Genomic DNA, 14,252 nt, shown 5'->3' on the forward strand with positions numbered 1-14,252 from the left:
TTTGGTCCATTTTTAGCCGGAAATCCCTCAGACAGCTGCAGATCAGAGTCTACCAGTGGTCGAATACTGCACAGGAGAAGTTACCGAAACGGTTCTTCTTGGGGGAAAAGACCTCCGACTGAATTGTCGTTTAAAGAGGCTGGCCACTTTGTGATCTGTGGCCGAAGGGTGGATCCTGGACGGCTCAATACCGGAGGCTCAGGTAGGAAGATTTTGCCTTTTTTTCTGTTTTAGATCAGGGACTAGGTTACAGTAAATATTGTTGTCAAGATTTGTTATGCAGATCAGGGACAAAAGGAATTACTGTATATTTGGACATAGATCAGGGTAACAGAATAAGGTAGGCAGTTATTCTAGATAAAATGTGAAAAGGAACTGAAATTTTTATATCACGTGATAAGAAGGGTTACATAACATTTTCTTTTAACATGGGAAATCAGTGCACTAAAACATCGCGGGATCCGCCCCTAACCGAAGACGCAAAATATATGCAATCACAACGTTCTGATGTTAGGTATTATACGAAGTGGGTTAACAAATATGAATTCAATGGCAAATTAGATAAAACTTCACTGGTTAAACTCCTTAAGCAACTTAAATCTGATGTGGGAGGTCAGGCAAAAAAGCAACGCCAATTAGGCATTCCTCAGGCACACAGGTGGATTGAGGAAGCAAACCGTAGGGAACAGAAGACTAAAAATTCAAAAGCATTATTTTTAGACAAAGAAGATAATAACATAGTAATAGCAACAGCTCCGCCTCCCCTTCCCCCTCCGTTGCCTTTTTCAGGATATGAAGCGAGTGGACAGGCTGGTCCGCCTCCACGTTATCCTGAGGTCTCAGCGAGACCACAACCATTTATTAGAGATCCTATTGAAACTAGGTCCCGAGCACGTAAAATACATGGGGACGCAGAATCATATCAAATAGAGAGAAATCTTCAGGATGAGAATGAGGAAGAGATATGTCCGCTTATAGAGGTCCCAAATCCACAGGCAGGACAGGCAGGGCAGGACCATACTCTCTTAGTATACAGACCATGGACACCGGAGGATATCCGGAAAGCTACTGAGGGAATCCCCCATCCGAAAGTTAATTTTACAAAATTTTTAGAAGATTTGCAAGGCATGAGGTTGAGCTACCACTTGAATGGGGAAGAAGTAGAAAAAGTAGTAAGACAAATTATAGGTCCAGACTGGCACATGATTTGTGGCACCTGGAATCCTCGTAATGCAGAGCTTAAACCACTCCCACATATTGATGCAGAACTAGACAATAGAGTGAAAGGTCTCACAGACCGAATCTCTGAGAAATGGAAACCTAGAGCAGACTGGACTTGCATTAATCAATGCATACAACAGGAAAACGAGACAATAGATGGGTACTATGCTAGATTATTGGAATGTTTTAATAATCATAGCGGTATGACAGTTCCTGAAAATCAAGTGAATGATTCCCTGTATGAACAACAATTGAAAAATGCATTTTTAAAAGGTTGCATTGCACCTATCAGCAGCTTCATTACGAAGCATATGATAGACCATCGAACAGGTAGGCTACAAGCCTTACTTGAATATGCTAGACATGCTGAAAGACATTTTAATAGCATAAAGAAAAAGAAGGCGTAAGTCTTCACTGCTGAAGACGGAGCTAAAGTATTTGTGTTACAGTCAGGTAAAAAGGGAAAGAAAAATGCCCAGGGAAATAAACAGTCTGACAAACGGTCAGAAGATTTTGAAGAAAGAAAAAAGAGAGGTGAATGCTTTAAGTGCGGGAAGAAGGGACATCTAGCGAGGGATTGTAAACAGAATAAAAAGGTAATCACTGAAGACAAGGGAGATGAGGACTGACTATATGATAGTGAAGATACATCATGCAGAAGTCAGAGATCATCAGGAGAAGTTAATAAACAGAAAACAAATGTAAATGTAATAGAAGGGATAGAGGAAGTGCAAGTAGATATGGAGGATGAAGAAAGTGAAATTTTGGATTTAGCATTATTGAGCCTAGAGCTCTACTTAGCAGATACAAAACCGGAAGTTGCACTTCTGGTGGAGGGAAGGGAAGTCAAATTCCTGTGTGACTCAGGAGCATCACGGACCCTGATACACCCCTCCAAGTTACCAGAACATTCTGAATCACCTGATTATATACTAGTGAAAGCTGCAAATGGACAGCTATACAGGGAACCACTTTCCCATGATATAGCAATAACTGACCCTGCTTCAGGTATGACCCAAAAAAATAAGATTGTTGTTTCTGCAAAGTGTCCAGTGAACCTATTGGGTAGGGACCTTATGCAGATATTTGGCATAGCAGTAGTTCCAACTGTGCAGGGTATGGAGGCACAGAGACAAATGGATACTTTTGTGGTGCGATCGGAGGGTGAAACTTTATTGGTACAGCCAGGACCTAGTTACGACTGGTCCAGGGGCAGTAACCGAGGAACTGATGAATGTACCCATCAGTAAAGCCCCCTCCCTTGACACGGATCAACAGCATTTGTTACACTGTACTCTATACTACTGTAATACGCCAGGACCTGATAGAGAATATGAGCAAGAATTGTTCAGAAATCGTGCAACTAGATTAGTATTACGTACTTTGTTTTGGGATACTGAGAGGTACAGTGTAGTTAGCTGTTCATTACCTCAAGAATTCCTTGCATTATATAGATCAAATCGATTAACACGTCAGCTTGACAAAGAACAAAAATGTAAAATGGGCAGACTTAGGAGAAAAGGTAGCAAGATGGGAGAAACAGACTGACTTAGAATTGTCAGAACAGGGGATACAGAAACAAAAGCTGAATTGGTTGACACAGACCCACCCGGCTGTGCACTTGCAATCTAGTGAGGATAGCTGATTAGCATTTTTATTAGAAGAAGAAGAGAAAGCTTTATGTGAGATAACAATGACTCTTTGGTCAACAGGCAAGTCAGATGTAGGACTTATTCGAACAGCAGGACCAGTTACAATTACACTGAAATCAGCATTTAGACCACAGAAAAGACAATACCCTTTGAGAAAAGATGCAGAAATAGGAATCAAGCCTATAATAGCAGCATTACTCAGCGAAGGAGTACTGGTAGAATCTCCTGATTCACCATGTAATACACCCCTATTTCCTGTTAAAAAAGCAAATGGGGAATGGCGGATGGTTCAAGATTTACAAGCTGTAAACAATGCAGTGATACCCAGAGCACCCACGGTACCAGACCCACATACTTTGTTAAATGACTTAGAACCGCAACAAAAATATTTCTCTGTGGTAGATATCAGTAATGCTTTCTTTTCAATACCTGTACATCCTATAGTCAATACTGGTTTGCATTTACATTTCAGGGTAAAAGGTATACCTATACTCGACTACCACAGGGATATTGTGAGAGCCCAGCAATATTTGCACAAGAAATGGCTAGCAACCTGGCAGGGTTTACCCCACCAGGAGGTAGACAAATTCTACTTTACGTAGATGACATCTTGCTAGCAGCCCCCACACAGCAGCAATGCAGGGAAGATACTGTAGCGCTATTGAAATTCTTAGCAACACAAGGACACAAAGTGAACAAAAGTAAGTTACAACTCTGGAAAAAGCAAGTTAGATACCTAGGCTATGTGATATCCAATTAAGGTAGGATATTAGGCGAGGATAGAAAGACAGCAATTTTACAAGCACCCAAACCAGTAACCAAGAACAAAATGATGTCCTTCTTGGGAACAACTAATTTTTGTCGGCGTTGGATACAAAACTATGCTTTGGAATCTGCTCCCCTGACTGACTTGATATATAAAATACCAATGGCAGCACAAGATTTGTTACAATGGACACCCGGAGCAGAAACGGCTTTCTGCAGATTGAAGCAAATGATAGCTTCTTCATTAGTTTTAGGACTCCCAAATTATCACAAACGGTTCTTTCAGACCGTAGATTGCAAGCAAGGATATATGATGTCAGTGCTGACGCAACAACATGGGGACATGGGGATAAGCAACGCCCCATAGCCTATTATTCATCACAGTTAGACCCAGTGGCGCAATCTTTGCCTCACTGTGTACAAGCAGTAGTTGCAGCTGCAATGGTAGTACAGGCCTCGGTCTCAGTGGTGTTATTCCACCCTCTCACATTGAGAGTGCCTCATGCAGTCGCAATAATCTTACTGCAAGAAAAAGTAGCATACCTCTCTCCTGCTAGACATCTTTCATGTATGACTATACTGCTGAGCCAACCTCATATGACAATTGAATGATGTACAACATTAAATCCATCAACATTACTCCCAACTCCTGCTGATGGCATACCGCACAGCTGCCTGCAGGAAATTGGACAGTTAACCTTGCCTAGACAGGATCTCACAGATATGCCCTTGGATGATGCCGAGGTGACATATTATGTGGACGGCTCATGCAGAAGGGGCCCTGCAGGAAAGAATCTAGTGGGGTATGCAGTAGTTACAGACACTGAAATTTTAGAAGCCCAACCCTTACCACATAACTTGTCTGCATAAGCAGCAGAATTGACAGCTTTAACACGGGCATGTACTTCAGCAAAAGACAAATGTGTAAACATATATACTGATAGTCAGTATGCTTTCTCTACAGTACATGTATTTGCGCAACAGTGGAAAAATAGGGGAATGATAACATCTAGTGGAAAACCAATTAATCATGCACAGTTTATTTTGGAATTATTAGAATCAATCCAGTTACCTACTAAAGTAGCTATTTGCAAATGTGTAGCTCATACAAAACAACAGGATAAGATTTCGAAAAGCAATGCGAGAGCTGATGCAGCTGCAAAGCAAGCAGCCTCAGACTCAGAAACTTAACTTTTGAATGAGGAATTACAACCCTCTGAGATTTTAGATTTAGACATGTTGAAAACAATGCAGACGCTTACTACAAAAGCAGAAAAACAAAAATGGGAAAAACAGGCAATTCTTGAAAATGGACTGTACATTTCCAAAGAGAAAAAAACGATATTGCCGTCTAATTTATTTAGATATGCAGCTTTGTTGAGCCATGGGCAGTGCCATGTCTCAACAGGGGGAATGGTACAGTTAGTAAACCGAATATTCCAAACATACGGATTCACAAACTACACAAAAAAATTTTGTGCAGCTTGTCATACTTGTAACAAGCACCATGCACAAGGGGCATTTAAACCTAAGCAAGGAAGTTTTCCTATACCACCATATCCATTCCATACTATTTGTATGGATTTCATAGAATTGAATAAGTGTGAAGGGAAAAAATATTGTGTAGTCATTGTAGATATGTTTTCTAAATGGGTAGAAGCTTTTCCAACCAAGAACCCGGATGCAGCAACAGTGGCGAAAGCCCTGATAAAAGAGGTAATCCCTAGATTTGGCATACCAGAAAGGATTTATAGTGACAATGGCACACATTTCGTTAATCAGACAATCCAGCAACTTGGAAGATTTTTCGGAATCTCCTTGAAAAACCATTGTGCCTACCACCCACAGTCAGCAGGACTGGTGGAAACGTACAATGGAACCCTTAAAAGTAAACTTAGGAAGTTAGTTGATGAGACCCAGAAGAATTGGATATACTGTTTGCCTTTAGCGCTGTTGAGTATGAGAACATTTCCAAATGTGAAGGGTTTGACTCCCTTTGAAATGGTTTTTGGGAGAGCATATTATGTGCCTCAGTGGAAAGCTCTCATGCCTGCAGAACAAGAGGCTGACAGTTCATTAGCTAGTTATATGAGGAAACTGTTAACAAATAAATCTGTTTTGCAGTTTAACTCTTTTTCAGATAAGGAACAGACCAGACCGGTGAAAGCAGCTTTGGCTCCAGGAACATGGGTGTGGCTAAAAGTGACGAAGAGGAAGAATTGGGCGAGTCCAAAGTGGGAAGGACTGTACCAGGTACTGTTGGTAATGCCTACTGCAGTCAGAGTGGCTGAGAGGACGTCCTGGGTCCATTTGACACACTGCAAACCGATAAAGAACTTTCAACTTGATAAAAACGTTGTGACTGATATACAACAAGGGCAAAATGGCCAAGAACAAAGCAAATAGAAATATAGATCAACCCCAGAGATGTTGCATAATCATTTTGTTGAGTATACATTTATTGACTATAATTGTGACAAATTTCCTCTTGTTGCGGTTTTTCCTACAGTCAACCACACAAGTGAAAGTGGGAAGACATGACGAAACATCTGTAGACTGGCATCTAACTTTTAACACATGCCTAGCAATGAAACGTGCATATGCAGAGACTATGAACATTTCAAATTGCTGGGTTTGTACAGCTATACCAACAGCATATGGAGGACTGATAATGTCTGCTGTTCCTCTGGGGATAAATGAGACTTGGGAACATTTACTTTTTGATACAGGGACTGTGAGATCACAGGACAAAATAGCTTTGTTTTTACCTGTCACACAAAAGGGAATTGTATGTTTTTATAAAAATGACACTCTCCAGGTGGGCTGGAGCAATTGTAATATAACAATATCTTATTGATGTTATATTAAGACTAGTAATGGCAATACTCTTTGCAATACTAATTATGACTCATATTTGAACTCAATGAAAACAACCATGAATGAAATTCGCAAGAATCCTGTTTTATTTAAACAATTGTCAGTTATAGACCAGAAAATGTTTCATGCAGGGTTAATGCATATTAGTACTAAAGTAGAAAATTATTTTATTTGTGGGAAAAAAAGCATACAAATGGCTACCTGAGAATTGGTCCGGCAGTTGTTTTTTGGGTTATCTGGTTCCGCTATGAGACATACTGCAGAATTACCTTTGGGTAAGATACGAAACGTGAGAGAAGCAGCCTGAAAACCTGAAGGTCCAGTTGAAAAACATGCAAATCCAGTAGAACGGATCGAAGCTGGCTGGAAAGACCATAATAATGTAAAAGATAAAAGCAAATTGACTCATATGGACTTGAGTGACAGTGTTATATCTTGGGCAGGAATATTCCCAGCATATGGAGCAGTCAAATCAATCTGGGAGTTGAGGAAGCTATCAAAACTTCTCAAAGTAATGAGTAATGCAACTTTCTCTGCCCTAGAACTGGTGACTGATGAAATGAATGCAATGAGCACTATTGTGCTACAAAATCGAATGGCTCTTGACTTCACCCTAGCGGCGAGAGGTGGTACGTGCACACTTATCAAAGAAGAATGCTGTGCATACATTCCGGACAATAGGCATGAAATTAACAACCACCTAGAGGTAATTCAGCAAGTATCAGCCATGACTGAACCAGGCCCAAACCCACTGATGGACTTCTTCCAGAATCTATTTGGGGGTGGGGTTCCATACTAATGAATATTCCGATTGCTATTTGTGTGGGTTTACTCCTAATAGGAGCATGTGTTTGTTGTGGAATTCCCTGCATGAAAAGATTAATCAAAGATTTTATTGATGTATCTGTTACTGAAACTTTGTACCAAGATATTGAGATTGAAAAATTGATCTCAGATGAAAACTTTTTCTGAAGTATAGATCAAATGACTCACCTAGCTGAAAATCCTTAGTGGAAGAGGTTAGGAGACGAAATAACATTATGCATACTTCAAAATAGAATAAAAAGCATTAATAGGAGGGAAAATGTTAAATAAATATGTATTTGAATATATGTGAAATGCTAGTTTAAAAAGCAAAGTAGTATGTAATGCATTTTATTCTATTAATGATATAACGAAAAGGATGAATTCATGTGTAACTGAAAGAAGTTTTGAAACTGCAGTGTGGCTTGTAGCAAGTTGACCTGTGACCCTGGCAGCTGCTAGCTCAGCAAGTTTTAATGTTTATGCTTTTCACAAGTGATTATCTGCTGGGTCAGGAAATTAAATATGTGAAATAATGAAATCTTCTGCTCTTTCCTGCTGGGATGATTTGGCCTTGTGTATGTGTTACTAGATAACACGCCGCTGTTGGGAAAGTGTTACAGGGGAACAAAGAAGTGTATTAGAAAACTGAATCTGCTATTGTATTTGAACTGGTCTGAAGCCTTGAAGAAGTAACTTTACAGAAAGACATTATGTCTGACCAGGTGGTAAGCAAGGCCGTATTATTACCAGAGGAAAACTTTTTTAAAATATACAGCATCAGCACTATTTAATGAATAGAACACTGTAAGCTAAAGTGATGTAGATGCCCTGTGACATACCACATCAGTAAGGTGGGCACAACTTGAATGTAAAGATTATAAAAATTGTGTACTTCTTGTTTCATGTCAGACAAAATTCTGTACTTGTACGTTTTTTGCCTACTGGTGTACACTAGTAAACTTTTGAACCTGAACCTCCTGTGTATTGATCTCTTGATTTTATTTAACAACATACCATTAATAGGTCTCATCCATATGTAAACTAACTGAGTTACACATTTGATTGCAGTATAGAGTAACAGCCATAGTACAGTCCACATACAAAACCTCATAACACGTGTACAAATCCCAGATGCCCAAGTGGTAAGTGCACTGACTGTCGTGCATGTTCTCGGTTCCATGTCCTGCAAGGGATGTTACATAATCCCGAAGGCACGAATAATGGATGTTGGATGCAGGTCATCACATCAGGTTTAGCACATGCTAGCGGGATTATGCATTGGCAAGTGCTGGTAAGCGTCGTTTAAACATGACTATATGGATATGCGCGAAACAGGGCTAAGCTTTGCTGAATATCGTGCAGATCACCATCAACGATGTCCAGAACAGGTGAAACTAGCATTATTCACCCCTGTACTAATAGTGACTGCTCTGAAGGGTAAAACGACCACTGCCAGGAGTAGAATACTCAATCATGTACACAATCACCTAACACTAAGCTACCCGAGATGTACCAATGGCAGGTGTGTATTGTGAAAGGTTAAAACACAAACGTGCGGAGTCCAGGAAACAGTATACACCACCATGTACACAACAAAAGGTGTGTTCTCCCTCTCACTCTCTCTCTCTGTATATATATAAATATATATATATATATATACATACATACATACATATATATAAAACAGAGATAGAAAGGGTGATAGATATATACGGATTCACCTATATCTGCAAATATATAGATAGGTCAATGACAAGTACACAACCATGGAGGTACAAATAAATAGGATACTGCCAACTATCGAATGTGTCACATACAGACACACGTAATCACGAGGCTTAAAGACCGAAAGACCACAGTACTGGAACACTAGAATCGCATGTAATATTATCACGATGTTAGGGGACATTTAGTTATCACTGCCGGTGCTGCAGTCCAGGTAGGTACTGTGTTCAACTGTGTTTGTGATTGCTGTAGTCTGTGTATGCGTGTGTTGAGGGTGCCGTGTGTGTTTCCATGGGACTGTAATGTGTGTGTGTGTGTGTGTGTTTGCATCATGTGTCTGTTAGTGCTAACTATGAGGTAGATCATTACGGTAGGTGTGTTCATAGCTGGCTGTAGGCACCACCTGTCCAACTTTAAGAGGGACAGCCCCTCCCTGGGCAGTTGTGTCCTGACAAAAAATATTAAAAAGGGCAAATGTCCGAGATTGTAGGACATAATTATGTCCCATATATTATGTAATAGTTGCATTAAATAGTAATTCCTGTATCTAAAATACATAAATGTTACATGAAACATGATAAGTAGCTAAAGTGCTACAAGAATAAGTATGTATTTAGGATAAAAGTATGTTCTATCCTGTGTACTGACCATGGGTATGTGTCGGCCTGTAAACACCGATGTGTGTCCTGCAAATGTCTCACTATGGCCATTTGAAAAGGTGGCAACCCATGCCAAAGAGGTTCAGTCACCAACACAACTGCAATGAGTGCAAATATCTGTGACAGAAATACATGAGACAGCTGTCATTTAGTAACATTCCCTTATATATCAATGTGTTTCCGGAGGTATTGAAGTATCAACCTCACCTGCATGCTATATAGGAACCAATTAACAATGGCTCAATGTATAAGCCTGTAACAACCATAGTTTCAAGTCTACTAAATGATAGGTCTTCAATTAGGGAAGGAGCCCACACACACATATATGGAATATGTAGAAATGCAGTCCCACAAGCCTGTATATGCTATGTACACCCACCTACATCTCCCCCACACCTGAAACAATTGCAATACAGACTGTAATAGCATCACAAACATCCACTCACTCAATTACATCTGCAGAAGCATTAACATACCTTGTGAGAGACACATTTGTAATGGCGCCATGTGAAATTGTAGCTGTTGTATAATGGAACTGACAGAGATGTTACAGATTTTGTTTGCAATAGTCCCTTATCAGAAGGTTGAGATAACAGGTACACTCACATGTAGAACCACATACTCTAGCCATCACACACAATCCACAGGGGACATGAATTCAAAATATCCGTGTCTCTCCAAATAGTGGTTGCAATTCCTCACAACAAAACACATACAGTCCGTCTCCCCGAAGGTAGGGCAAAAGGGCAATGCCCAAGTGGAGAATTCAATTATACCACACTGTTGCCACGTAATTGGTGTAATTGGCGAATGGAGTAGCTGCACAGCTGATGTGCATGTAATAATTTACTCAGGAACACCAATTGGCGGCAAGATACCACATGTTACAGGTATCAACGTATATAAGGATGCCTTGCCATACATTCAAACCGTATGCTCATACCATAGAACCGTTTAAACAGTAAAGGTGTAAGAGAGATATTTACGTATGTAAAACACTCAGTATGTTAGTGTATGTAAAGCCTGTTTTGCATTAATTAAAGTGGACGCAATGCATAAAGTGGGAAAAGGTATTATGTAGTGATGTCTTGTTGAGCATAGTAACACTTGTAGAAATTGTGTGCCCTGCTGTGTCCACAAGGTAAACATCTCATACACCACAAGGGATGCTACATGAGGGCTTTAAACACAACAATTCCACACCACCCACTGTCAGTGGTAGGGTATGTCAAACAAGTACGTGCCATAGCAGGGGATAGTATATGTTGATATACTGTCACAGTAGGCATGTGTATGGGCATATAACGAGAAAAACATGCCTAAGGTGGTCCAGCTGTGCAAGTATGCTTTGCATTATGGGATAATGTTTAAAATATGTGTAATGTACAGTATTGTAGGTAGATATGTCAGATATTTTACACAGCATAACTGTTATATCATGCAAACAAAAGGTATCATCTATTGTCATGTACAAAACACAATAACAGGATACATATGGCTTGTAGTCACGGGACACTGTGACAGCATGATAGCTAATTGAAAAGGAAGAGCTACTCAATTATCCATGCACAAAGGACATGTAATAGCTTCACAGGTTCATAGTGAGGTACTATGCTGTCTGGCCAAGTCCATGTGTAAGCCCATCTACAGTGTTTTCACCGGCAGCACCTCCGTAGGGTAGTGTCCTGTCTGTGAACAGCAGAGCCATGTGTTACCTGCACCTGTGTACAGTACAGCCACTGCAGTGATCCCTGGCGTACATGTGTGTCTCCCATCCACCCATCGAGGTATGTCAAGAAGAGTGCTAGTGAGTGTCCCTGCTTGATGTACATAGGAATCATGTTCCTGGTTCAGGAATGTATCCCTCAAGCACGTCCCACTCATTATTGCGTTTGTGCACATATCCATGAGCATGTTGCTCTTAGTGGCATTTGCTTATGTTGCTTATGTGGAGTATATCCATAAATATTGCTGTGGACATGGGCCCTGTATGTTCAGCAGAGGTCACCCCCGAGTATGCAGTATGCAAATGTGTACAGTCATGGTGCCCGTAGTTGTGCCGCATACGTCATCCTTTGGAGGTCAATAATCCTCATGGTGTGTTAATGTTGTGGTATGTAAAGCCGTTGCTGTTCTGTAAGGTACACCCCAAAAGGGGTGTTGTACCCTTGAATGTGTATCATACGTCAGGAGTATAGAGGTACAATGGGTGCCTTTGTTCCAGCTACAAACCCATTACAGATAAGGGTGGCCACATAGAAGGATATCCACGCCACATTGGCAATATGGTTATCAAAGGACTGGGTGCTGTATACATGTGTACTAAGATCCCGTATAATGTCACATGTATGTAGGGGACTACCACCTATGTGATAGTCAGGGGGTGATTGGTGTAATCCAAAGGGGATGTCTATACACCTTGTGTCATGCAGCTTAAGGCCATGTTATCGAAACCAGGTATCCGTCACAGTGACACCCTTATGGAGAGTGTCTGTATCAGCTGGTGGATCAATCATGGCTCCTTGTTTGCAGTCATCTGGAAACCTATTCAGGGAAAGTCCCTCTGTGCTAGCCTGTACCTCATGGAAGCATATACCGAACATGAGGGGCCCTATGACCGAGGACTGTGGAACACCAAGTGTAACTGAATTACAGTAGGTACTAAGGTATACTATCCTCATTGTGTGGGTCCTGTCCTTGAGCCACTTTGCATAACATCTCGAGACTTAGGGGTCGACGTGCAGGTGAATGTGTATGTTGTCAATACCAGAATGGAGAATGGTGCTGAAAGCCAATGAGAGGACAATGTAGGCTGTGTGGACCCCATTACCATCATCAACTACCCTGGTAACTGTATCAAAGGAGTCCACCAGGTGTAGGAGCCATGGTCTGGCCCTAACAAGTCCAACATGGGTGGCATCAAAGGTCTGGAGCCCAGCAATGTCTCTGTGAATGCTTCCATGATGCTCTGCCCCATAGCCTTGCAGAACAGTTCAGTCAGGCATATAAGGCAATAGTCCCTCTGGTTCATTGTGGAGCCACCTGTGTGGAGTGTGATAACTGTTGCTGTGCACCATTCAGGGGCCACAATGTCTGATACAAGGCTATTAGTGAATCTGCTGGCCAAGTGGGGAACCATGTCATTCTGAGGTTTGTGTAAATCGCAGCCTGGGATGTTGGAGGGTCACATGGAGTCTGTGTTCCAGGCCTTAGAAAGTGCAGGTTGGAACTGAGTAGTTGTGCCTGCAGAGACTCTGCATTGTCCCTGTATGGATTTTGGCCCTGTAGGGAGTGAGAGTGTGTAAAGTTATCTGCCAGGATGTTGCCAATATCAGTCGGTTCTGTAATGTTCCTGCCTAACCATCGTATGTCAGAGCAGATGTGGGTATTGCCATCTAGTACTGACATACCTCCATAATGCTTTGTGGTAGTCCTTGGAATGTGTTGCAGTAATGTTTACATAGCTATCTTTGGAGGATGTGATAAAGGATCCCGGATTCCTACTGAGGCTGACCAGTGAGCTACCCCACCCATGGGATTGTACTCCACTTTGCAACAGCCTCCACCTTTTGTTGTACATTATGTCCATGGAACTGGACCCCCAGAGTGGCGTCCATTATCTGGTGGGTACCATCATGGCTCTGTTTGGGATAGCATGATCCATGCAGTCGTGTAAGTGCTAATGAAATGCACTGGTGCATGTTTCAACATTTGTAAGTACATTTTCCATCTGCACGGGTGTCATGACATTTACTACCACTGTCATAAGATGTCTGAAGTAGGCCTTGTAGAAACTTGTACTGTGTATTCCGTGAAGGTGTGGCACAGGGATGTGGATAACAAGGGTGATTAGCATATGTTCGGAAACTACCAACGAGGGGATAATCCCAGGTGTGGAACACCAGTCACATGTTGGCAATGTCCATGTCTAGGATATTGTTGGCCTTGGTGGTGGTGTGTATGGGTTGATCCAGCTGAGTGGAGGTTATGAATCCCAGAAAGCATTGGCCTAATGTGTCAGTACATGAGTAGATATCCCAGTTAAGTGTGGGGTAGTGTCAGTCTCACATCAGTAGTACCTGTCTGAACCCTGCTGTCCAGTACACAAAGAAATGTGGGCCGGTAACCATGGGATATGTTGTTGAATCTGTGGCAAGTTACAATGTGTATAGCAGTTCTGGTCACAGTTAGTTGCAAGTGGATCACCTCTGATGCATTGTGCTAAGTAACCAGACTGGAGGTGTGTACATCCTTGTGAAATATGGACACACCTCCACCGTGGGTGTTCTGGTCCTGGTTACATGACTGAAAGGTGTGGTCTGCGTATAACCTGTCAGTGCAGGTGTGCTCTCCGGAGCCTAGAGGCAGGTCCCAGTCACTGCAGAGATATCGAAGTGGTCCATTATAAGGAGTGTCTCACCTGAGTGTGTTAGAGATGAAGATGCCAAGCAATGAGTAACAGTACCCCAGGTTTTGCTTGCCTGTTCCTGTTCTGGTGGTGAATGTTATTGGAAACTGTCCAAGACAGGCAGTATAGGAGCAGCAA

This window comes from Protopterus annectens, chromosome 3.part0 (assembly GCF_019279795.1).
Source record: "Protopterus annectens isolate FY-2018-M chromosome 3.part0, PAN1.0, whole genome shotgun sequence".
Taxonomy (NCBI): domain Eukaryota; kingdom Metazoa; phylum Chordata; order Ceratodontiformes; family Protopteridae; genus Protopterus; species Protopterus annectens.